The 27,763-nt window shown below is 38.0% G+C and overlaps 1 protein-coding gene across 4 annotated transcripts in view; it reads right to left on the bottom strand.

Moving 5' to 3' along the window:
• Window positions 1-27,763, bottom strand: part of ATXN7L1 (ataxin 7 like 1) — a 114,711-nt gene that overhangs the window by 46,314 nt on the left and 40,634 nt on the right. Inside the window, exon 1 of one of the 4 annotated variants that reach the window (XM_027679351.1) lies at window positions 2,572-2,589. The exons of the other annotated variants lie outside the window; for them this stretch is intronic. The gene's annotated coding sequence lies outside the window, so the exon portion shown is untranslated. Of the gene's footprint in view, window positions 1-2,571; window positions 2,590-27,763 lie in introns of those variants that run through there. 4 annotated transcript variants of the gene reach the window in all.

Below are 27,763 nucleotides of genomic sequence, written 5' to 3'. Positions count from 1 at the left end.
GTAAACTAGGAAAGACTGTAAATGCCAAACTAGTGCACTAACTCACTGTAAGGTCTGAGGAAAGACACCCAAAAAATGGGGACAACTGCCGCAGTAAATTTCAGCCTGTAATTCCCAGGTAATTGGTTGCATATTTGTCAAGCACATAGATGTGAACTGCACTTACAAAACTTTCTGCTCCGTTACTGCTTCCCCACTCCAAGATATCAATTCTAGCCAGAAACTTAATTAGCAACAGACTATGAAACACTTTCAGAGTACTTCAGAGGTGGCACTTACAAAAGGACAGTGAACTTTTATGGCCTGAAGGCCCCAGAGCAAAGCGTGGCAGCTGGCATCAGGCATTGCATGTTACAGCTGCAGTCGTACCACCAACCAAACAGAGATGCAATCTCTTTTCCTGCTCTTCTTCCCTTTCAAAACATACCTGGCACACCTTTGGCTTCATCCTGGTATTAATCCATGAATTACAGTGTACAGATAGAGACTAGGCACATTGTATAACATAACCTTGAGTCTTTCAGCAACTGCTTCCTAGAACAGGCTGCTTTCTCCCTGCAAGTACAGTGTGTATTGCTGTCCCCAGATGTAGCCTCACAGATTCAATATACTGAATATGCTTGCTGAGCCCACTTTCACAAGCAATCTTGCTTCATCCTGTATCAGGGACCTCTCTCTTGCTAGTAATTTTATGACAATTTACAAATGTTACATGCTACCCCCCCCTTCCCAGTTAACCGTAGAATTATTAAATACTGTAGTTACATGGACTACTTTTGTATGACTTCTGTCTTCTCCTTCATAATTACCTGTCAAAATCTGGCACATAGTGAGTTTTAAACAAATTACTATATGCTGGTTTTGTATTTTAATTACATATAAAGCAACACTGGATAGAGACCTCAGGACATCTCTTACTTTACAGAAATCAGAGCTCACTTAGAAGCCACAATATTTCACAGACTTACACAGACATCACCTCTATCCAATAACACTGGTTTTGGGTAAACAAGTAGGTTTCCTTTTTTCCTCTGAAAACTCTAAAACTAGTGTCACTTAGATTTATAACCATTTAAAAAAATATAATAGGGATACAGAACTTTAAGATTTTCTCCTTTTAAGTTCATTAGAACAAATAGAGGGAGACTGTAATCCATGCACACAGTAAGTAATTCAGCTGTAATTCAAACCACAGCATAGCAGAGGTAAAGCGGTAATGCCGACATTAAACCTGATACCATTTAGCCCTTAAAGCTTGCAGGTAATCCCTCTCTTTCCAAGAACTCCACACTGAGAGAAATCAGATATATTTAAAGAATAATTCAGCATAATGAAAGTACTCACTTGCTTTTAAATTAAACTTACACATCTAGAACCATATCAAAGCTTCCAAAAAGCAAACACTCAGCAATTGCCTTGTTCTTTATTTAAAAAGCTCTATGGAATACATATAAAAGAGTCCATAAAAAAGTTGACAGCTGCCAATTCAAGAGTCAGCAGTTTCCCACTACAGTGGCACATTGTGTTTAAACTACTTTGGTACCACTGTCATGTTATTAATCAAATTTTAAACAACCTATGAATTACATATTTCTAAAATACTACTTACCTATTACCTATGTAATCAGATATAGTTTGCATTATTTTTTCTAAATACATTGTCACATGCAAAATAATAGTAGCAAAAACAAAACATAGAACACAATACATACTATGCATAAGGGAGAAATCACAGTAACTTCCTTGCATATATGGGTCTTGCTAAGTTCCTATTTACCTGCCTCTATTTTTCTTTAACCTTTCAGACACTGCTGCAAATAGAGCTCAGTGTCTGCTCTTAAGCTAAAAATCTTTGCAGCAATTTGTGTAGATTTTTGCAGATAAAATTAAAATCACATACTATATTAGGTTCCAAAACTGTAAGCAACATGAGCTATCATATTTGCACAACAGCATGCTGATATAGTGGGGGAAAAAAGTAAAAATAATCACAGTACAGATAACCAAGGGTCAAAGTTCTGGTTATGTCTGAAGTTTCAGTATTGGCACTTCCTGTTCTGAGTCTAAATACTCTTAATTATATCTATTTTGTCCTTCGCTTCTAAAGTAATGAACTGCTATTCTCTCCCCACCCTCGTATAGCTACACCTGATTTTGCTCACTTACATTACTATAAACTATTAGGCTAGTTTTAAAAAGTCCTCGGTCCACAAGAGGCATTGCCACAAATAGTCACGCAGGCCTAGGGCTCCGCTCAGGCTTCCTGCGTGAGGCTCAGCCCAGGAGCACCCTCCCGGAGCGGGCGGGAGTTGGAAGGCATCCTTGCGCCCTGGAATGCCTTGGCTAGTTCGGACACCGCCGGTGCTCCTGACAGCCCTTAGATACGCGTCACCTCCCTCCTCACTGTGCACGTATGTAATTCTGTGGATGATTCTCTCCAGCGAAGGTTGTGTCCTACAGCCTCGTGCGGCTCCTACAACAGGTTTCTCACGCCGCTCGACTCAGTGACAACAAAGGAAGGCAGGGTCCCTAGCGACCCGGACTCACATTCACCCCCGCTGTGAAACCCACCAGCAGCACCTTCCCCCGGTGTGCTGACAGCTTCGCCTGGGGGGCTCCGGGCCCTCCTTCGGCGGGGCTGCCGGGCCGCAGGCGCCGTCAGCGGCTGGGAGGCTGCCGGGAGAAGGACCAGGAGGAGGAGAGCAGAGGCCCGGGAGGAGCAGAGGAGAGGAGCGGGCCCGGAGCTCCCCCTCCCGGGCCCGCCGCCGCCCGCTCCCGACATCCGTCTTGCTGTTCCCTACCATCCCTGTTCAACGTGACGAGCAGGAAAATCCCTAACAGCGAAAAGCTCAGGATCGGCACAGTTAAACGCAAAACTTTTAATCGTGAAGACCCTGTTTCATTTATCACTCAATTCTTCTCCTGAAAAGTTGTCCAACTTCTGATTCAGTTTTGGAAGGCTTAGGGAAAAGCCAGTCCTTCGAGCAGCCAATGTGCCAGCAGTGCCACGGCTTCAGCCACCTCCAGCAAGGTTATGTGCTCCATCCACCTCTCATGGCCTCTAGCACTTGCTGAACTCCACACAATAATGTAATTGGTAATTAAAAATTAAGCTTTGAATTTTACAGAATGGAGTACAAGCGGACCCAGGATTAAGATCATGTCAGCTGCTGGATAAACATGAAGTTCTTAATTACCTATTTTTCTTCTTACAAGTACTCCATAACCACAAGCATGGAAATATCAGAGCTATGGTGTCACTACCTGAAATAAAAAGCTATATCACCAAGCTGAGCTTTGCTGTGGCACAGCTCTGCCTGTTAAAGCATTCCTCCGCCAAACCCTCAGCCAGCTGACTGCTGCTGGAAGTGGCAGGTTCCCCATTAACCAGAAATTCCTCCTTTGGCATAACTCTCAAGATTTGGAATGGCAGTATGTTTAATGTTTACCTGATGCCATTAACGCTGCTGATGCTTTTGAGAAAGCACGCAGGATCACTCTTGAGGAGAAAAGACAACGCAGAAAGAATCGAACCTTGCAGAATATACCATCTAAGGAGTCTTTCTGCTGTGTCTTTTGCAACCGGACCTGCCTTTCTCGTATTGGCCTTTTTAGCCACCAACGCGCTTGCATGAAAAATGGGTAGAGCCCTTCCCAAATCTTCGTTCGCGAAGCCTAGCCATGATGATGATGATGATGCCATTACAAGTAATTTGTTTCAACCAGACTTAAAAGGGCAGCCCCTCAGCTCTTCCCACATACATGCAACTCCTCTTGCAGCCGAGCAGTTGTTGATTTGTCCACTAAAACCAGCCAAACCCATCAATTTGCAGCAGACCAGCACAGGACCCCAGTTTAAATGCAAATTTATTCTCACAGCTGTGTCCAACATGAAGCCCATCGATAAAGGCAAGCTCACATTGCAAGCTATTTTAAAATGTTTTAGGATTAAATTCCATTATTTGCACACATGAATGGAGCAGTGTTCCCCAGGAAATTAAGCTGGAAGAGGTTCTCTGGAGTGCTGCATTCCCTTGCTGTGCACCCTCTCCAACTATGCGGGGATCCCAGTGGGGCAGGAGCAGGAATGGCCCCAATTTATTCAAATTTCTTAATCACAGAATTCTCTTTCTGAGGCCTTGGAAGGAGACAGGAAGTGTGAAAACACAGAACCAGAACTGTCGAAGATTAGGTACAGTAAGTAAGTTCTTCAGAGGGTACTGTGGGGCCTGGCAGCAATTTCAGTAGAGTAGAAGACAGAACTGGATTCAAGACCTCCTAACCCACTGGATCCAAAAATAGAGGCCAGAAATTTGGCCAACAGATCTTTGAAGATGCATAAACAATTGGTTTGTGGCTTTGTTTGCTTGTTTTGTTTTTAATTTAACTTGAACATGGGGCTTGAAGTTGAAAATAAAACAGATTATTTGTTTGAGGCATAAGCCTACCTAAGCAAAATAGTCCTGAATGCTTCTGGGATTTCTGTGTAGGAAATCATTCACTGCAGGTATACATGCCTCACAAACAGGCAATCACTGAAGCCAAGGAATAATGAAACAAAATAAAATATGGAGGGATAAATAAGCAGAAGAGAAACAATAATGGGTATAGAAAAAATAGGCAAGTGATATCAACATGTAAATAAATAATAAGACAAATAGTTAGGTAAAAAGTTTAAAACTGGCTGGAAAAAAAATCCAGCAAAAATACATGCTCATAAAAAGCTCTAGTAAAGCTGAGAAATTGAAGGCTGAAAGAAACTACAAGTTGTGTTGCATACCTCCATCATTTTATGGCTAGGATGTTAGACACTGCTAATACCTATTTGTAGGTCTCAGATTCATGCCCGTGGAGCAGCTGTCAAAGCGTGCTGTAACACATAATCCTGGGGATCCACGGGGCTGCAAGGCTGCTGCAAAGTGAGTGGTGATTGCTGCCTCATGTCAGCATGTGATAAAGGTCGTGTCACAGGTCTTGAACGGCTAGTAAGACATTCTGTGGTTGTGAATGTTTAAAATATAACACAGGGTAATGATAAGGAAGGGTTAACTTCCACATAGAAGCAAAACCACGCACCAGAATTTGGGGGGGGGTGGGGAATATGCATGCACAGTAACCATGCAAACAATCTAGCAGAAGTAAATTCAAAGTGATGCTTTCACTATCTGAAAGTAAAAATCCATCTTCTGAAAACCAAAGCTGACGTTAGCTTTTGTTTAAGATACAATCAGGATGTTGACAGTTTTCCGTATCTTAATACTGGGCCATCAACAGATCACCTAAACCAGATGTTTCAGGAAGTGATAACCAATGCTTTCATTTTCAATCTAAAAAGGGAAATTCATCAACAATATCAAGACACTTATTTAAATAGGAAAAGACTTCTACACTTGGGCTGAAGACCACGGACATCTACCTTATAGACTAACTTCCTGTAAATGGTTTTCTTTATACAATGTGATACTAAGACACAGTTTGTGCTTATGACAGACAAGTTCTGCACTCAATCTTATTTGGAAAACACTGTACAGTAAATAAGTATTTTCTAAGTGTAGAATCTTAATACAGAAGTTTTAGCACAGAACCCAAAATCTGCAAAAAGGCTGAGAACAAAACAAGCAAATAGTTAAAGAAAAATTCATTGTAGGTAATATGGGGGTAGAAAGGATTTTTTTTTTAAAGGATCACTCTCTTTGCTCAAATGGCAGCCTTTAAATAAGTGGCTATGAAATAAGGAGTAGCTAAGAGTGATTGCTTTGTAACATGATTTTTTCAGGCTATAAATGTGTTTCTGGTTATAGTAGTACTACATAAAAAACATTAAGAAGACTGCCTACTTACCAAAGCCTAGATATAGACATTAACTTGCCTGATGTTAGCATGAAGTTAGGATTTCAGGTTGTTTTAAAGACTATCTTGAAAAGAAAACATCTAATCCATGTAGCTAGTTTTGAATTGACAAAGCTGGGTTTGTCCCTATTGAAGAAAAAAAAGTCGTATGCCAGCAGCACTTTATAGCAACTCTTTTATGCTGTGCATCAGAAGAATATTCCCACAGAATTTGGAACAGGAGGCCCCAAATTTAAATATGAAGTGCTTTCCTTATGGACACTGGCACTATCAGACAGCTTGCACATTTAAGCTACTTGAACCTGGGAACATTTCTTAGTACCCACCATGTGGAGAGTGCCTAGTCTGGAATGCGTTCCAGGATTAAAACTTTTAAAATGCAGAATCAAGAGTCCAATCTTTTGGGAGTATACATGTTTCTTGCTAAAGCTGTGCAGGCCTAGAATAGTGCCAAAATTAATTTTGTTTCCTCATACTGCTAGGTAGGTCAACATGCAGGGGTTTTTTTCCCACTTAGAAACAAGGCTACAGCTTCAGGAATTCAGCACCAGCAAAAACAACAGAACAGACTTCAGGCAAAAAACTTTAACCCAACAGAGAAACAAAACACCAGCATGTATTTGAGTGGCAGCTGTATGAAGTGTTTTGGGTTTTTCTTTGGCTGTTTATTAATCTCACTCTGAGCCCCAAATCAGGTTTCTTATGTTTCAGTGGCACAGATATTTTGGCACCAAAGGAGAGAAGAGGGGTGTTAGAGAAATGCAAGTCATAGCGCTTGAGAAACACAAAGTTGTATTGATTTTTCCCCGCGGAGATTATTTCAGAAGAATTTCTAAAACTCTAGCTGATCATTTCTGCAGATAGCTTTTGGAAACTACCAAGGGGTATCTTACCTAAACCACATTTAGCAGAAAAGAAGAGAAGGGACCCAGATTTCTATGAATACCAAACATCCTGACTCAACTTTTCCAACAGGTCAAGCATCTGATCCATTTTCAGAAACACACTCCACAAAGCTGTGTTTGTGGCCTATAAAACACTCCTGTTACTCTTAAAGCACTACAGACCTTCATAAACAAATGAAACTTCTGTTGTACTGAGGAAAAGTACAAAGCCCTGACTAACAAGTAGTGTTTGATAGACACTCAGCTATGCTTACATTACCCTACAGATCAGACTGATGCCTCAGCAATCCCGAATTTTCACAGCAGCTCCTCCAGAAATGCCATGGGATTCTGGCTTCTTTTTTAAACTCTTAGAAACGAAAAGTGAGGAACACTGCTTTAGTTGAGGACTGCCTTAGTCCTGCACAATTCACTTATAAAGCCATCAATTAGACTGTTATTTTTGGGAAATCCTAGAAGGACTGAGATACATCCATACCCTGAGATACTCCCTTTTTTTCTGCTTGCCCCCTCCATGTATCTGAGATTTGTCCATATTTGAGGCAAGGAACAACAACTCCACTCCCTTTCACTTGATTTCAGTCAGTCCTTGCATGAGGTTTGCTCCATCCTTCTCATACAGAGATTCATGACAAACACCGTTCTCTCCCTTTTCATTCTTCATTCAGGCCAAAAAAGTGTTTCCCATTTATATGTCAATAAGTATACAAATCACATTTTAAAACCAGGTTCTAACAGCACAAGAAAAGACAACCTACCATCTACTTTCTTAGGAAAACATCATCTTTTCAGAAAGTGTTTATTTAATGTCTAGCACAGGAGAGCTGTTCCTCAGTCAGGCTCCCTAGGGGTTTCTAGAGATCAGTTTCTCTTATTAAAAACAAACTATTGTAACAAAAAAATTAAGAATTAAATTGTTTCCATTTTGAGTTGAACACAGCTTTCTTGCTGTATATCTTTTAACCTAAACTATCTAGGCAAGTTGAAGTACCAAGAAATGATCACACTGTCTTTCCAAAATAGCTATAGTTATATTGTACAACGATGCAACCCCCAGTCCTTGTTCTCAATTGCTTATAAATTATGATTTCAAACACTTGGGCACCTCACCAGTGCCATGGAGCTCAGCAGTACCACTACAGGTGCACCTTTGTGCTTATGTGCTTCTAGGATAACCAATGAAACTAACGCAACATGGAATGAACTTTCCTCCTCCAATATTTAAACTGCAATTCTTCAAGCGAGCTCATGGACACAACAAATCCCTCAGTACTTCTCTCATGCAATTTTTTCCACTGCTCTATGGTTCTGAAAGTTTTTTGAGTATTCTTAAATAATATTTACATGTTAAATGATAACATTTAATGAGCTAATGAATTTACAAGCAAAATATGCAAAAATAGTATTTCTTATAGAAGCAATGCTGCTCTACATTGAAGTGGTTTCCGAAATCTATTACTTTTTTCCTCATAAACATATTGCTTCCTTATGGTGTTACATGAAAAGGTCTCAAATGTATCCTTTACTACTTACAGCAAACAAGAACAAATCTGTTGCCTGATGTGTGCAATGCTGCATATATCTTCACAAGCACCCCAATGTTAAATATATTTCTTAGTTGTGAAATTATTTCACAATCCCAAGTACTAGTTGGTATCTCTTACTGACTTCAATTCAACTGATAATAAAGGGTTTATTTCAATTAGTCTCACATTAGAATCAGTAATTTAGATTTAAATTAAATTCACATAATTTTCACGTCCTGTGGGTATGCATGTTTTGACAGTACTGCAAAAATGTGCTGCAAGTTGCATAGAAGTTGATTGAAACCGTCAAACCAGTATTTAATTGCTTGCTGACATGTACCTCAAAAATAGTCCAGAGTGGATTTATCTGAACATACAAAAGTACATGCAGAAAACACATTTTAAAGTCATCTGCATGCATTGAAGAAATATAAGTTTTATTACAGTTTTAATTCCTGAATCACACCCCACAGCTTTTGTCCATCATTTGCTCTGCAACTGTATGGATTACCTCAGACTTCAAGAACTTTTTTTTCCACATAATGGATAATATAAAATACTACTTTTAAAATTAAAAAATATTAAAAACAAAGTTTTAAACATAAGGATTTCCTTACTCCTCTTGTTCTGATCCCCAGCCTTTGAATAATCATAACATCTGTGCAGTCTCATTAAATACATTTGCTCAGATAACGCACAATAAAAGCAATCCATAAATAAAATTCACAAAGTTTTTGCAGAAACTTGTATTCAGTCTGTTATCCTCTCCCTCCTGAATTCAGTGCTGCAGAAGGCAATATTCTGGATATGCAGTCCAGCAGTCCTCACTACTTTTTTCCCCACTTAAATCTCATTTTCTGTAAATTAAAATTTTTACTTTAATCCTCGTCAGTCAGAATATGTGAAGTTTTAGAGTTGTCTTCTAGACTTTCTATGTCTTTTGGTAATATTAACAGCTTACTCAACACATTAAAACTTACTCTTCACAACAATGTTCTTTAGAGCTGCGAATTCCTGTTAGAGAGTAGCCCTTTTGGGAAAAAAAAAAAAAAAAGCATGCTGCCACCAGTTCTTAGATCACAGAATCATGGGTTTGGGTTTGGGTTGGAAGGGACCTTCAAGATCATTGTGTTTCAACTCCAAGTGCCTGGGCAGGGACACCTTCCACTAGACGAGGTTGTTCAAAGACCCATCCAGCCTGGCCTTGAACACTTCCAGGGATGGGGCATCCACAGCTTCTCTGGGCAACCTGTTCCAGTGCCTCACCACCCTCACAGTAAAAAATTTCTTCCTTATATCTAATCTAGACCTGCTCTCTTTCAGTTTGAAGCCATTCCCTCTTGTCCTATCACTACATGCCCTTGTAAAAAGTCCCTCTCCAGCTTTGCTGTAGCCCCCCTTGGTACTGGAATGTGCTCTAAGGTCTCGCCAGAGCCTTCTCTGCTCCAGGCTGAACAACCTCAGCTCTCTTAGCCTGTCTTCATAGCAGAGGTGCTCCAGCTCTCTGATCATTATTTGTTGCCCTCCTCTGACCGTGCCCCAACAAGTCCATGTCCTTCTTACACTGGGGGCCCCAGAGTTGGACGTGGTGCTCCAGGTGGGGTCTCATGAGAGCTGAGTAGAGGGGCAGAACCACCTCCATCGACCTGCTGTCCACACTGCTTTTGATGCAGCCCAGGATACAGTTGGCAGTATATCAATGTATTTATGTCAGCAGTCTGTAGCTACCAACTATAAAAAAACCCCTCAAATCTGAACAGGCACAGAACAGAAAAAGACCACTTTAAGATAAATTCAAGCAGTAAGTCTTTCATCTTCAAGGTCAGGTGTCCTTTTCAAAAGATACACTTTTAAGATTGTAGTTTAGAGAAGACAGGCAGAGCTGAATTAATAATTAATTGCTGCTGCTGTTCCCTGTGTAAGGGCTACTCTGAACCATGCACTCTTTCTACTTTCACCTTGCACCATCTCTGGCATTCACCTGCTGCCCCGATGAGTGAGCTTAGCTTGTTAAACCAGCAGAAAACTAACCAAAGAAAGGGGGAAAAGGCACTAAACCACAAATAAATCAAAGTGAATAGCTTTCTCCTATTATTCAATAACAAGTTGAATAGTGTCACTACAGGGTGAGACAAAGAGCAGGTAAGGAAGAGGGTCCCAGGACTGGGTAGGAAGGGCGAGGTGCCCCCTGCAGCAGAGTGCCTTCAGATCCATTCGGGTGCCCATTAGATGCCCAATGAGTGACACCCTGACACTGTGACACTCAAGAGAGCTGTGTAAAGGGCACTGATATCACCAACAGAGAAAACATCACAGTGAGATGATAACATTTTAAAGCTGCTCAAGGTTTTGCTGCTGTGGAAACAGGTTCTTGCTTATTTTACATGGACCACGGTTGTCACTTGGTGCTCAGTCCTCTCTGGAAAAGAGCACCACTGCACCTCGTGATCCAGGGGTGCTCTCACAGCTGTCTCCAACTTGTATTGTCTTCTTCCAATATTTACCAATTGAGGCTCAACAGTTTATTCCCATGAAACATCATTGACTGCTGTCCTATTTCAAACAATGTTATTGCAAGTGTGATAGTCTGGCATCAATCACCAGATACTTGTACCAGGCTGGCTGGTCTTAGTTAACCCACCTGCCTTCAGGTATGGCAGTAGAGAGGACATGACAAATAGAGTAAGAATGAGTAACTAACTCTAATATTTTGAGAAATGTGATCAGGAGTCTGTAAAGAACTGGATAAAGAATGAGAGAAACTCTTCATTCACTATTTTTACATATCACCAAGAAAAAGTGTACTTCATTTTCAAGAACAAAACACTAGAAAAACTTAGAACTACTGGACTGCAGACCTACTTCATAAGTGACTTCTGCATATCTAAGACTATTAGACTAGTAATACAAAAAGACAGGGAATTTGTTATAACGTTTCTCCATGACTTGGGACTCAACACTATTATCCTATTAGTATCCTCCTTCTGAAACTAATACAGTTCATTAAAAAAATCTACTCCTGACACTGAAAATTCTCTGTGTCCTAAACTTTAAAATGAAAACATTTTGCACCTTTAATTTGCCCCAGAGTTTTCAAGTAAAATATGAACTGGAAATACAACAATTGCACTATTTATTTTCTCTCATAATTAATTAAAAACCACATTTTTTTAGTTAAATTGAGAATTAGAAAGAAATAATCTCACTACATTAAAATTAAGTTCTAAATTCAAACAAAGTTTCACTGTACCAAAATTGGTAAGTTAGCATGGAACAAATAAAACACAGGTTGCCCATCAAAAAAAACCCCGATATGAAAGACAGTGTAACACAGTTAGTAATGAAGATGTAAGTGTTCATTTGCATCACAAGCAAAGTGGTTATTGCATTTCTTACAACACTATATGAATACTCCACACATTCAGGAAAGAAAAATCGCTAAAGCAACAGACATCAGGAAGCCTTTTGATAATGTAAGAATAGATGGATTACAATCAATGTTAAAAAAGCAAACTGCTACAAGTCTGTAAATGGCTAATCCACATTAATAAAACCACTACTAAACATCACTGCAGGTAATAATTTACTATAGATTAATATCAACTAAGTCAAAACATATTTTAATGTAACAGTGTGGGTTACATTTTAAAATTGTTTAGCCATTTTTGCCATCAGCACAATTTAATGTATCTAGGAATGCAAGTCATTTTTATTAGGCAGCCTGCTGCAGACATTGCTGGAACTACATAAAGTTCCAGAAAAATTAGGAAAATTACCATTCATATGCTTTCAAAAGCTTCCCGAACATGTGAATGGAAGCTGTGTTGAATGGCAAAAGTCAAACAATTTGGAAACTAGATTAAAAGAAATAAGTAGTGATTTATTTGCAGTCTATCCTTTTATTCCACATAAAAACGCTTGTGTTAGTGACCAAGATTTGGTCCATGCTTACGAGAAGGTACTACTGCAATGATGTATTATGAAATAATCTTAAAAAAAATGAACTATGAGCAACTACTTTAAAGAATTACTTTCATGCACACAGCACCAGGGAAGGCAGTGATGACTAATGGGGAGAGGCGCTGCTCGGCCAGCCAAGTCCCACAGTGTGGGGGAGGCACTTGCATACCAAGGAACACTTGCAGGGAACGTAAGGCAGATACTCATATCACAGGGAAAATACAGGGCAGTAAAACAAATAAAGTTGCTCAACCTTTTCTCCAGTAGCATTTTCTTTAATATAACTGAAAAGAAATTGCTAAATGTCAGGGTAATCTTATGAAAATTGCCTTCACTTTTCTTATGTAAAGCTAATACTGAATGGGTAGCATCTTACACATAGATGTCTATACTGTCTTCACCTAAAGACAGGTAAGCCCAGGTCTCCATGCCTGTTCCACGTAATATGTGCAAAACCCACATGATAAAACCTTACATTTTGTAATAATATTGATTCTCAAACTTGCACCATTCTTCCTTTTTACCTGTAAATCAAACATTTTAAGCCAAAGTACAGCTTCCTATACAATAGTTACCATAGCTGTCATTTTTCAATTTAAAGAAGTTATTAATTACTACAGCTTCACCCAGCAACACTTCTTATGCATAGTTCTAGATGATCTAAAGAAACTTCTTGGTCTAAATTAAAAATGCAGCGATTAAGTTCTTGCAAATAGGTACACTTTTTAAAAAAACAATAGACAACATTTCAAAATTTCCTGAAGTATCTTCAGGTGATCCGAATCAGACACTTAATACATCCAACTGCAGTCTCTAATGACATAAAAAGTAGAACTAGCTAACATTATGTTGACCACACTTTATCCTCTCAGTGTGCAAGGAATGGCATTAGCTCAGCACTGTGGCCACTCAACTTTACCAAATCTTGGAAAACATATATGGAACTTTCTAGCAGAAACTTTGCAGACTTGGAGCCCCGAAGCCATTTCTCCCAAAGAAGACCAGTATACAGCCTGCTGACCAAGGGGACCTCAAAGATGTCATCTATACCTGCATAACATAACATGCTTGTGCTATATCCATGGTCCTCCTTCAACTTGGAGGGTTGAATTATTTAAGAACAAACTGATCTTCCCAAAACTAATCATTTAATGGAACATTTTAAAAAACAATTGGGACTGATCCCTGCGGTTCAGCTGAAGCTGAGCTTTAAAGTGAAGCATGTCAGAAAAACGAGAAAGGCAAAGTGTAACAAGTAAAACCAGCTTAGGTCAATAATGATGCTGTTGCATCCAGTGTAAATGTCTTATGCGAACTGCAGTAAAAAAAAGAATCCCAGTTGAAAGGGAAAGAAAAAAAAAAAGGAGGGTCAGGCAGGGTGAAATACAGCCTTTAAAAGCCCGGCACAATTTGCAACACAAACACTGAGGAGCTAGCAGCTTCCTCTTTGAATGAAGCAAGGTCTGACCCCTTCCTGTGTCACAACTCCCCGCACTTACTTAGTATATTTTCTACTGGCAGTAGAACAAACATCGATTCTATCACCTTCAGATACGTGTGTACTGAAAAAGACACCATACTGTATTACATTCAGTTTTAGAAGAGATAGAACACTTATTTGAATGAGCATCTTCAGATCTTTGTTCTCTGAACTGCTCCATAGCATTACATGTGATGAAATAGCTTCATATATTAACTTCATTTTTTTGAACGGATGCTGTACAGCCACCTAAGAACACAAAATGACGCTACAAAATTTACAGGCAAAACACAAGAAGATCATGAAGAAAATGGTACTTTGGCATCTTATGCAATCCAAAGGTCTGCCTTACAAAGCTGAGTTAAGTCATGCTTTATGCATTACTTTTCTTCACAGACATAAAATAGCCAGGTTAAATCTGACTCTTAGACACACACACACGTTTCATATGATTATGTTAACTGAAACTATGAACTTTGTAATACTTTTTCAAAAAATGAAAGTAGTAGTGGACCCCTCAAGATCCTGTTCGGGTAGATCTGAGTGGAGCACAGTTTGTATTTGCCTAAGCTAAAGAAGAGAAGGCTGCAAAGTGAAGGTGTGACGTGCTGCTGCAGCAGAGAACACAGTTTTGTTAGATAATAAACACGTAAAAGCAACACCTGTTTTACTAGCTTAACAGTTGATATTATGCAATTTTGACTGCAGAGAGTCAGCTGGCGTTCGTATATTCTTTTCCCATTAATCAGAACGTTCCAACAGATTCTAACTTTCTTTAAGTGTTAAAGAAAATAATTACACTGGGATTTTTTTGTGTTGTATGTATGCTTTTTGGGGGGAAAAAGTTAATCTAACCCTACATTAAACATCAAAGTTTAAGATTTAACAAAATCAAGACATTAGGCAATTCTATTAAAATGACACTAAACCAAGATAGTTTAAAAACTGATTTTTTTCTGTTTTATAAAATGGAACTATGGAGAAAAACCTCAATGAATAACTGATGGTTAAAACAAAGTCTAACACTAACCTAGTTGAAATTTTAAGTGTTCAATGGAATGTATTTGTTTCCATAGCTCTCTTTTGAACCCTGATACTTGAAGCTCTACGTTTCAATTATTTGAACTTTGATTCATCTCAGCGACACTATCTAGCTAGAATTGTCACGTTCAAACCTGTGAGTTAAAAACCAAAATTAAACCCAACTTATCTTCTCAAGGAGTGCTTCTGGTGCAAATGCTGGCAACAACTTTGTAATTCCTTCATATAACTACATCACATGATATGCAACTGGAAGTAAAACCGTCCTAGCACAGGGGATACTGAGTAACTTGAACCCCTCTGAGGATGAAAGCAAAGCAGAAGAGGCTGAAGTAAATTTTGCCAGGTTTCACTGACAGAGATCTGAAAATACAAAGAGGAAAGGCAATTCACCCTTTCCTGCCTGCATTTCCAAAATCTGACTTTGTATTTTGACTTTTCATCACACAAAACAAGAACAGGCCACTCACAGGTTCAAGATGACTGCACATCCTGAAATAAGGGCAGAAGAAACAACTCAGCTTTGTTCCCTTATGCCTCCCTACAACGAGAGTGCTACGAGAATCACCATAGGAAGGCAGGAAAGCACATGGATAATACTGGTACAAAGTGTTGAAGAGGAACAACCTTAGGGAGTGCACAGGCAGAATCTTCACTTAACCCATGCTAACTGTAAGAGAAAAATCTTTTCAACTGTTTGTTTCTAAGAACTCCTAAATTGGAGTATCATAGTGATGTCAAAACTACTGATGTCTGTGAGACATGGTAGTCCAGTCTTTGTGGTTTCGTTTCTCTAGTTTATGAAAATAAACTAGAGTGAAAGTTATGAACATAACATGGACTGCATATGCAAATATCCTGACCTGCCTCTCTTCCTAGTTCTCTTAAAAAAAACCCCAAACCCTGCTAAGTGTGTTCCTTGCTGGAGCATTGCCATTGACCTTTCATTCCTGTCCCTTTTCAGATGCAAAGACAGGCTAATTTTGATTTAATTTATTCTCAATCTGCCAGATAATGCTTATGGAGCAGTAGTGATCTGGGATGTGGAAAAGAAAGCCCAAAATATTCTAGTTTTTCCCAAGTCTGTCAAACAGACACTAGATGAAGTTTTCATGACTCCCAGGATTCCAAGCTAGGACATGTGAACTGTGGCACTGGGGTTGTGTGTAACAACCTTGTGCACCTCCTTCTTCTGCTCTTGGGAGACAATATAAAGAGTTGCTTTTTTTATTTTTTTGTTGTGGTTTGGTTTTGGTTTTTTTTCCCACTTTTCACCTCTTTTCAAGAAGACTGACCTCAACAGAGCAAATATTACAGGGCACCTGGAGTATTATCATGCTACGTGTTAGGGAGTATTTAACTCAATGTATGTACAGCCCATAGCTCTCTATAGCCACTGGCCCAACAGGACATGAGCCATGTCATAGGATCATAAGGGAACGCTCAGGCTTTGTCAACCAACCCACTCCTGGTAACTGCTGCCTGAGTACTCCGACTGTCCTCAAAATTACTTTATATTCACAATACATCAGTAGGTATCACAGCAGGTGATACTGTTATGGCTTCTTGCTCCCCAATATCAATTCATGATTCTGTGACAATTCTGTAACTGGCCTTATTTCTCCCTTACAATCAGCTACTTCGTCTTGGTTGAGAGAGTGGATTTGTATTTAAAATTCTGATTGATAGAATAATAAATATTTCTAAATATATTTTTTATTAAAAAATCATTGAGTGCTAGGTTTCTAAACAAGAGAAAGGTGGTGAAAGGGAGCTGACTACTTCCCTGATTAAAGCACTCACCTTTCTGTAATCAATCTGAACCCAAATCTTCCCCTCTTCATAAAAGGGCTCTGACAAGAGGATAAAGCCTTGTGATAAGTGTTGAGGGGGTGTTCTCTCTCCCTCTTGCTTAAATGATTTCAACCTTTTATAAACATGTTTCCTGAACCACAGATGGGAAGCCAAGTATCTTACTTGTCAAAGTTAGCGATTAACTCCCCCTCTTACTCTGCTCAACAGCTGTTTAAGTACTTTATGCAAAATAAAAACATCAAAAGGAAAGAAGAAATCAGTGTGGACTGGAATTTGTGTTTTCCAGTAGTAGAAGCACCCAGTCCCTCAATCTGCAGGTAATTCTCTCTCAATCCTTTCCGTTCCTTCTCCATATAAAGCATGCAACTGGAGAAGCACGCAAAGCCTTGCAAGCAGAGTTGTTCCACCACTCCCTGGCAGATGAGATATCCTAATTCTCATTAGCATTTCTTTATGGAAAGGAGAACAGACACCCAACAACACTGGGCAGCCTGCTTAAGGTGCTCTTGATTGAACTCCCCTCAGATTAGGGAAGAAAAGGGTAAAGAGGATGTCCCATATTGCACATTAACTGTTCTCATCACTACACTGGTGGCTAAAGAATCAGAAAGCATTTTGCAAACTTTGAATTTAATTTCCTCTGGGTTTCTTTCAGTCTCCTAAAAAAGAATTTACCTCAGGCCAAGTGCAACACTTCACCTCTATGGGCATGGAAATTATTTTGGTAAAAAAATGTGAGAAAAATTAGTTATACTCAAGCCATTTTTTAATGTGAAAAACCTCTGTGTCTTCCTCTTCAGCAAGCTATAGGAAAAAAATCCCATTTTTTTCCAATTGCATCTACCCAGGAAGTGGCAATAAATCACTCCCTAGCTGTAATTCCAGAAAATTAAGGCTACAAATGCATTTGGGGTACAACGGACAGATCAGCCAATATATATGAATACATACTGAAATGCATACACAGACATAGACACATATGTACAACTCAAACTTTGCTTCATTTATAGTCCTGGCAGAAATGACCTTCATGGTCCAGTACCTCCAAAGGACTTGGAAATCCCATCTCCAATGGAACTAGTGTCTTGGACAAGGGAAATCCAATTGACGCAGTCTACTTAAACTTCCAAGTGAAACGAGGCCATGTAGACACATTTCTTAGAGGAAAGATACATGTTGTTGAGACAGAATGAAGGGTAGCAACCCTCACCCAAAGGCTAAGAAACTACTGACAGGGCAAGGAAAAGAGGGTAAAAATGGTCCTCAAAGAAACAATTTAGCAATAGCATTCAGCGAGAGCCTGTATTAGGGTATATCAAGAAATGATTCAAAAAGGTGGTGGTTAGTGAGAGAACAAGATCTTTCATATATAATTACCCAAGAGTACTAAAGATGAAAATCAACAGATGGCAGAAAGACCTAATACTGACCAGGGTAATAAAACAGTAAATGAAATTCAATGTAGACAAATGTAAAGATACAGATATGGAAGAAGAAAGTGATCTTCACTTTATATACGCAATTACAGTCTCTGAATTATTATTACACAGTAATGAGACATTGGTATTTTAACAGTTCTATGAAATCTTAATGATCTGTGGTGGTTAACAAAGACAAAGCAAATGTTAGGCAAGGAATACAGCACATCATGCCATGGCTTCCCTACCTTCAAAAATGTTTAGAAGAGTTTGGCAAGATATAAAACCACATAGCAAAGACATTTGGAGTTTCCACAAGAGTGACAATTAGACCGATTTGGACTTGTCAAACTGGATGAGTGATGACAGAGGAGGGTTATGATGCATATTTATTATGAAGATGGACAGGAAATGATCATTTGTTGCTGGTTCAAAAACAAACCAAAAAAATAGGTATTTCTTCACACAGTGTGTAGCTAAGTTTTGAGAATCCTTTCCATGGGATCCCATAGCTCCCAAGTGTCCATTTAGTTCAAAAAACTCACTGGGTCCCCAGAATTGTTTAGCAGCACAGTGACAAATACCAGACTTTTCTTTTTAAGGTTCCATTTTTTGCTGCACCATTTCTATACTCATCTTACTAAACATGCAGTTCTGCACAGTGCTTTTCTTCATAACCTTATCTGTCTGGTCCTCACTGTGCCTTTCTTGCCCATGCAAAAATGCTGAAAACTTTTACTGCTCATTCCAAGCATTCTTGCTACATTCATCTGGCATTAGACAGTGACAAAAAAATTATTTAAACTGCAAACTAATCCTTTGTTGTCCTAGCCAAATTCGAAAGCATTATTTTTACTCACATCTTACAGTTTTCATCTATCTATCTATTTATCCAGAGTCACAGAATGAGAAACACTTGTCTTCAGACTCATTTGGACATGCACAACACTACTGCAAGTAGTGCACAAGGATGCACTGATCTCCACAGACCATGCAGTCCTGTCACCATCACACACACACTAAAGCCATCTGAAAACACCTCTAATCAATGCAGATCTTCACAGTATTGATGGCCAATTACTGATCCATGTTTCAGCATGCACAGATGTACTCTTGCATACTCTCTCGATATTTTGAGGTAAAGTGGTCCTGAAATGAGACTTCTCCCTGCCAACCCTAACCAAATGAATTAAAAAATGAAACAATTTTTCAATCACCAATCTCAAATCTAGAACCACATTTAAAAAAATTAATTAAAATTGAAAAGCAAAATTGAAAGCAAATGTATCAAATAATGACACATTAAAGCTTGCCTTAAACACACTTCTCACATGCAATGCTTGATATTTTATATAAGTAGGGTATTAGTTATACTTCACTAGTTGCAAACCAGATCCTAGGCATGATAAAAGAATATTTCACAGAAACAAGAAGTCTGTCCAAAAAAGAGGGTGGAGGAAAATACGTTATTTCCCAGAACACTAGTCAAAGAAAATGTTCCTGGTTAACAGCATCACTATTCTCACAAACAACCAGCTAATGAGGCAAGTTTTCTAAATTTTATTTAGGTACCTTAACAATAGGTAGGTTTTGGTGCAGGGAATTAAATCAAGTATTTGAAAATTAATCATAATGAAAATATGCATGCAGTAAGGTGAACCAGGAGCCCATCATCATTTGCATAACATATTTTAAACAGTTCTTTCATTATATCTTGAAGAATATAACTTCATTAATCTATCAACATTGATGCAAAAAAATTATTTTGAAAATAGAAGCCTACAGTTTGTCTAACCTACCTGTAATAATAAAATGTATTTTAGAACAAGGCCTAATTCAATATTTTAGATTTTAATGTGACAATTATTACATTAATATCACCAGTTAAAGAGAATAGCAATAAACCATTAAGGTAATTATATGAATCACTACAGGGCTATGAAATGGGAAACACAATGAGCTTCAGCTGTATTTGAAATTATGAGAACTTTTAAGTACAGTATTCCATGCCCACAAATAAAATATTTGGAATAGATTTTGCACTTGTCAGGTACCAAGAGGTTATGTACTACTATTATAATGAAATAAACAGAACTTAATAGATTTTAAAAACGAACTTGTGACAAACATGCTTGCACACTAGATTAAAAAAAGTCATATTAAAATAAACAAGAAGAAATATTTAAAAGATTAAAAAGGTATACAAAATCTAGGATAAATATTACAACTGAAAACTGTGGGAAAAGTAGATTTGCAAGCCTTGTACTAGCTAGATTATCACAGGTGAGATTTCCCTCTATTAAAAATAAGGAGTTTTTTTAAACAGCAAATAATAATTATTTCTTCATAAAAGGCATTTAATGTAACTATTTCCAACTTGAAAAAAATAAAGCTCTTGAACTAGAGCCCAATATTTAATTTAATTGCTTTCCATTGCACATCTAAGGAAGAGGAATTATGACTACCCTGTCACCTACTTGCATGCCAATGGATTTTTGTATTCCCCACTGCACCCCAAGTGGCCTGTAGGTGTTAGGAAAGGCAATGGAAACACTGTCAGAAAGAAGTATTTTGGCCTCTCACAAGCAGTACTTCTGGAACTTAACAAACTGCTTCAGTTTTCTTTCCACTCACCAGTGAACACAACCAGGCAGCTGTGAGGGCCAGAGCCATATTCTGCGGTCATCCAATGTCCTCCTAGGCCCGGTTCCCCAGCTCTGAAGGAAACCCTGGATGCCCAAGATGAGTTGCACCTCCAGCCCCACCTGCCACCTCACTTGCAGGCTCAGCAACCACAACTCCTGGCACAGGAGATGTTCAGCTCCCAGAGAAGACACCACCCAAAAAGAGGTGCTGCTGTTTCCATGCAGAAAAGCCAATAGTCAATGGACAAGAATCAACTTTATGAGTCAGCTCATAGTAAAAGTTTCAATACAAGGACAGTCAGAACTTCATAAACTTGTGATATGCTTTGCAAGAAAATGCTAAACAATAACCCAGTAGAAATTGCAACAGTCAGAAAACTAACTAAACCCAAAATATTTAAACAACTACTAAAAGTCATGGTCACTGGGTAGGGTTATACACAGACATGACTTCTACAGATTTGAAATGGAACTTACAATACTTGGCAGTGGCTAATCCAAATGTTAATCACACTGTAACAAATGCAAAGTGAAACACTATTACCAAAAAAAACCCACACCCCACACTCAAAAACCCCACCACATCTTCCTTGTCTAATCACATGCACGAAGTACAAGGAGATAACACAGAGGAGACTTGCTCTTAGCGCTCCTATACTTTTGAATACAGTGAAGAAACAATTACTTGTTATGTGGGTCTTTGGCAAATTCAGATTCCCCTTCCAATTTCCTTTCTTGAAAGTGCATCACAATTTGATATAAGAAGGGATTTGGTCTTGCTTATCTTTTACTCACAAAAACACTTAACAAAGAGTGACTTCAAAAAGCTCTTAATTCTATTTTGGACTTTATCTAGGAATAGCACCATGAAGTCTTCTTTTAAAATTATTTTTAAAAACATTCCTTCTCTAAGATGGAAGGCATCCACCTTACTCAAAGACATGCTATGAAAGACTTCAAGCCAAATACTCCTAATTTTAATTTTGTCAGGTTTTTACAGATTCTGACATAAAATTTTCACTACACTTTTCTCTCCCACTATCACAACCCCCATCCCTCCACCACTGAAGCAGCTGGAAGACTGATGCACTAAACACAGCCCTGTAAATTATAGTATGTAGGAGATTAAACTTAAGCCTAATGCTACAGTCAACCTTCAACAGCTGAGTTCTATTAATGGACACTCCTTAAAAGAAATCCTTATTTGTTACTATTTAAAACTACAACTCTATTAAAATCTTGACTGAAAGAAATTACATGTGATATGTATCAGCCATCACTGCCAGGACAACACCACCTAGTTACGTACGTACTGCATTGTTTACCATGATTCATATGCAGTAAAAAAAATACAAAAGGGTTCACTGATCAAATACTATCAATGAATACACGATGTGGAAAGAGATAAGCTAATTTATAATGATAGGAATTTTGTATAAACTAGAACAATAAGACTTCAAGTGCACTGATAAGCCCAGTGCCATTATTACTCTTTCAATCTCCTTCCTATGTGGATTTATTTAAGATCAGCATTGTAAAATTATAGCACAGTCAAGGCACTGTAAAGAACTTAATAAAAAACATCAGGGAAAAGACAATTAATTGATGTTTCACTTCCAGACTTCAATTTCATACACGGGCCCAGAAATAGGGGGAGGGTGAGTAGGTTACTGTGCTGAATAGCAACTGCAGCAGTGAACAGAATGCCACAGGTGTGAACACCTTCTCCTGTTGAATACTTACTCCTCTCAAATGCACAATCCTTTCAGACTCAACTCTCCCAAGAGTTTCTGCTTTCTCATTCAAAGAATCTTTTGAATGAAGAAATTTTCAATTATTGACAGATCAACCTAGGGCCAAGTTATCTATGGGAAGCCGGCAGGTTCCTACTTACACTACTTGTTGACCTTGTAACTCTCTATATATCATACCTATTTCTACATCTGCTTCCCTGTTTTAGCCTCTGTCACTGATGATGAATTAGTAACAACAAAGAAGAAAGCCATGTAAGCAATGGGATGATAGAAGAAAATATATAAAAAAAGCCAACCCTATCAAATGTTGTGCTACTTGCTTCTAAGAAATCAGGTCAGCAGGTCTGAACACAGCTCCATTTTTAATTCACATGCTAGACTAAAGAAGAAAGCAAAACAAACTCCCTCCAGCCTTGAGCAGGTCTCAGCAACCTGCAATGTGAAGACGTAAGATGTGGCTTTTAACATCAGATGCACATTTTTCAGTCCCATCACAGTTCATCCCTTGGATCTGGGTGTTACTCTCTACATTCAGGTTCATTTTGTCTGGTACATCTCTGATGCAAAAAGCATGTGCTGTCTTGCTTTAGCCTGGGTTATGGTGTGCCTGGTGGTTAGGAGATTTTCATCTCTTAAGAGGTGGAAGGTGAGAGAATAGCTCCTAGGTGGTAAGGCTACTAAATCCAAATATCTTGCTTCCTGGACAAGTAAATACAGAGAAGTAGGATTTTGGTGTTGTTTTTCTTGAATGAACATGGCCTTCTCAATCTATCTTTCACGGAAAATATAAAAAGGCCCAGGACTGTTTGCAGTCCTGAATAAGCACAGACAATACTGAGGTGACCAACACTCTCATGCATACAAGCAGCTATGAAGAATTTTTCTTTATTGCCTCATTTGAATCAAGTATTAAAATGTCAATTGATTATTTTATTGATCTAAATGCTTTTCTGAATCTGGCCAGACTCTATCAGCAGTTAGGATATAAACAAAGTAACATTTTGTAACAGAGTAAACAGAGACAGAATTTGCATTTTTGCATCTATTCAGAGGCTCAAGAATTGCTGACAGTCTAAAACTACATCAGTCCGAGAATATGTAGGGAAAAAGACGAATTCAAAGGACTGCTGGTTTAGTTTTGTCTCTTCAAGGGTAATATTGACTCAACCTGGATGGTCCATGCAGGGATGTACTATCTAACTTCTACGGGAATGGCACGAAAGATGACTTGTGACCCCATTTTCAGTGTCTGCCATTATGCTGGGCCTGGAAATCTTGCACTGACACAGACATGACAGACCCACATGTACCACTACAGGAACTACAGCTCAGATTTTCATTGCTGACAAGAGACAGGTGTATGCCACTGGCTGTGCTTTTGTCTTGAGAACAAGATTTCTGATAGAAAGACTGTAAAGATACTGAATTTTTTTTTGGAAACGAGTAGTTTCCAATTTAAAGCAATGGAAATGAAGGTTGCAGACAAAAATCAGTGTATCCTAGGCAGTCACCTAAATAGAAATGGGCATATAAAGTACACAAAACATTCAATTCCTCCTGTCCCCACTCATACCAAAAGAAAAAGAAAACTGGGATTCTCGTCAGTCTAGCTGCTACTGTTTCTGTTTTGAACAAAAAGCCAGAGGAATGAGAGCAATTTTTATTATTTTAATTATTTTATGCAGCTAAACACAACCATGTGACAATCAGAAAGTTATTTAATCAATAACGATATCAGGTAGCAAGGTTTGACAAGGCTATGAAAAGAGAAAATCACAGTAACAGAAGGAGAATCACTCAAAATGTCATTGTCCTTCAAGGGCACAAGAGTGCTCCCCCTGATAAAAGGTACAATGCAGTGGGTAAAATATTAACAATTGCAAAACCCCAAACATCTGTATTTAATAAAAACCAAGGCATTGAATAATTGAAAATATAAATACTGAGAATAATCTGTCAAATGTGACAGTAATACCTGTATCAAAATCCTTATGCAAAAAAGATGCCAACTAGTAATGTTCCAGCTAGTTTTAAAAACGTAAATAATTTTTATTCACACTCTAAGCTCAGCCTTCTTGTCTTTAATCATGGTTCATTAAATTGTAATGCACAACTGGCACAATGTAAAATAGTTAGTCTGAGTAATTCAAAATATATAACCTCTCTTAGGAAAATAATTATGATATGGAAAATTATTTATTTATATTCTTCAGTACTCCATTACTTTCTAGTTTGTTTTTCTTTTAAATGACACTTATACAGCCAAACAGAAGGATAAAAAGGAAATATCCTTTTGCAACTTTCATGAGGACATGAAGATGCCAACCCAAGGATTTATAACTCAGAACTAATGAAAATCAGGGGTTTTTCTTTTTTCTTAAGGAATAAAAATTTCTTAATTAGAAGCCTGTTAAGAGAACCTTAGAGACAGGCAGGATAGATAACAATGAGCCTCCAAAAAAGAAATTAGCAAAAAAAGAGGTCTTCATGGTCATTTCTCCTTCACGAAGCAGAACTGGTTTCCTCTGTATGCTACAACTTCATCAAATGGGGATCTTAACTATTCAGTTCATTAAAATACCATCCACAGTTTTGGAAATTGTTCCAGAGCACATTTGGAAACTTGCTTTGATGGTTATACTGCCATTATTGTTTAATCAAGCTGCATTATTTAGGTTGGCTAATTCACCTCTTCCCCCAACTTTATTCTTTATTTTTAACACTTTCCCTTCATTAATTTATTTCCTCACATTAAAAGTAAAAGCCAAGATGTTCTGACAAGCTTTCTGTATGTACACTGCTTGATCTTCACTATGACAGAACTACCTTTTATGAGAGGTTTTCCTTTTAACAGGGAAAGGCCAAAGTAAACAAGACTATTACTGTACAAAACATTAATAAAAATAACCGGAACTGTACCTGATGCTCTTCGGTCTAGTAAAGAACAATGCAATAGAAGAATATGAAACTTTACTCTTTCTGGGGCCAAAGAAAAATGGAAGTGTTTCTTGGAAAATCATACAGGTGCCACCTTAACAAGTATTTAATGATGACACAGAATTAGAGTTAGCAGAAGTGCTATGGACAGAGCTCAGTATCGGCTGCCAACCAAAAAATCTGTAGAAAACAGATGTGTTGGAGAAAAAAACCTAAACAAACAGGAAGAACATTATTATACTTCTGTATTGTACTACGGTACCATATTTTGGTACCCCAAGAAGTGCTCTGTATCTTCACTGAGGTTGGCATTTGGGAACAAATTAAAATTTGTTAAAAATCAAAACTAAAATTCCTGAACATGTTAAGTATACTTAAAAATGCTACAAGCTGCATAACCAGACTGACTTCTCATTTCAAACTACTTTGTGGAGGAATAAATACAACTACATTTGCACATTAAAAAAAAAATAAATCTAAGATATTGAACCACGGCAAGAGGTTACTAAAAGGAAAGAGCTTCAAAGGCAAACAACAATATTTCAGTGCTATTGTTGATGACATTATGTTATACTATTTTCTAAGTGCACAATAATACTGAATGACCTCAAGAAATTATTTGATATACATGGTTTATCCAGTAGCCTATAACAGCAAGACTATTTCAAGTGGGCTTATGTCATATGTACATGAATGGTTTAATCCTTACTAACGGATATAAATGTTTATCCCACAGATACAAGAATGTGAAACTGCTCTTAAAAATAATTCAGTATTTCTCTGACTTAGGGGCTAGAACACATCTACTACCTTGCAACACTGAGCTTTACATTGCATTCACTACATATATTCTCAAGTCCAGCAAGCCAGGCTTCTAATTAGCCAGATCTCTACTTTTACCTTCCTGATTTCTACTGTCTAAGGTTATATGATGTATTGCCTCCCATTAAAAATACCCTGAACCGCAACCAGATTTTTCTCATTTTCTGCTTGATATCCCAGGAATCAAACCCTTAAAAGTTAAATAACATCTGCCTCTATAATCGTCACAACTTCCCAGAGCCAAGGATGGTTGCCACATGTCTGAAATCAGAGGTAAATGAAACAGTGGGTCTTCTTACACTCCAGAGAAAGGCAAATGCCAGCAAGGGCTCAAGAGAAGTGTTACAAAAACGTTTGCTAAACTAAGCATTCCAGTGCTGCTCCAAAGCCAAGACCTTCAAGTTACAATGCAGGGAACCTAAAAACATAAAGCATGTGTCTGGCATGGACCTAATTCCTTACTGAGAATATGGACAGGATCTTACCAGGGATATTAGCAACAAACCACACTTTGTGGGAGATTCTGGGATAGATCTCTACAAGACCTTGTCACTAGCAATAAAGACTCCCCATGACACAGCCTACAAGAGCCAAAAAAACAGTAGTGGCTTCTAATGCTTTCTCATTCCATTGCCCGTGTTACAACTTTGAAGTTGCAATTCAAGACATTTATAATAATGCACTTCATGGTAAATATGACAGTCTAAACACCTCAAAGCCTACTGACAGACATGCTCAGCATCCTTGAATTTACAGATATACTGCTGCATGCTCTAACTAGTTAAAGAAAATCTGATCCACCAAATTGATTGTGTCCAAAGGTGATAATAGTCTAAATAAAACAGAAAATTAAATATTCCTGCTTCACAGAAGAGCCCTATGCAGCCAGAATCAATGTCTCAAATGAAGATTTCTCCAGACCTTTCTCAATGGACCGCTGATATCATCACATATACAGCGAGAGACTATTCAGCCACAAGCAGCTCATGATTGATATGTTTTCTAATAGGAGATTTTTATAATTTTCTAATCAGACAATGCAACTACAGATCAATTAATAACATCTATGTGTAGCTCTTCTTTAGATCTTATTTCTTATGAAAACAACTGTATGTTAGTAGATGCATTTCACATATACAACAGGTAGTACCTTTAACAGATTAATTTTTTGAAAATAAACTATTAGTTATTTTACGGTAATTCTCAAGACCTCCAAGAAACCTTCTATCTTCTAAAACCTCTTTATATGGTTTTAGTACATCACCTTTACTGTTTTTTCTTTAAAACAAAATAATTTATTTATATATTTAAAGATTTTTCACAGGCATTTCAGCAATATTCCTGTATATCTTTCCTGAAACAAGTCTGACTAGATAAAGTACAATCTTCAAGAGGTAACACCTTTGGTCAATTATTTTCAGTATTCTCCTTTTGTTTTTAAAATAGAGTCTATTTTTTTTCAAGTCTTTATTGACCTTAGGCTCTTAAGACAAGCAATTCAGAACTAAACATTCAATCATCCAGTGTAACAAGATTGCTACAATGAAGATGAAGTAAAAGGAATTGTATAAATAATGGAATAATGGAGAAAAGAGGAAAAGAAAAAAAGA

The sequence above is a fragment of the Neopelma chrysocephalum genome, unplaced genomic scaffold (assembly GCF_003984885.1).
Source record: "Neopelma chrysocephalum unplaced genomic scaffold, ASM398488v2 Primary Assembly neopelma1_45, whole genome shotgun sequence".
NCBI classification, from domain to species: Eukaryota; Metazoa; Chordata; class Aves; order Passeriformes; family Pipridae; genus Neopelma; species Neopelma chrysocephalum.
This window is presented reverse-complemented; position numbering and strand designations above follow the sequence as displayed.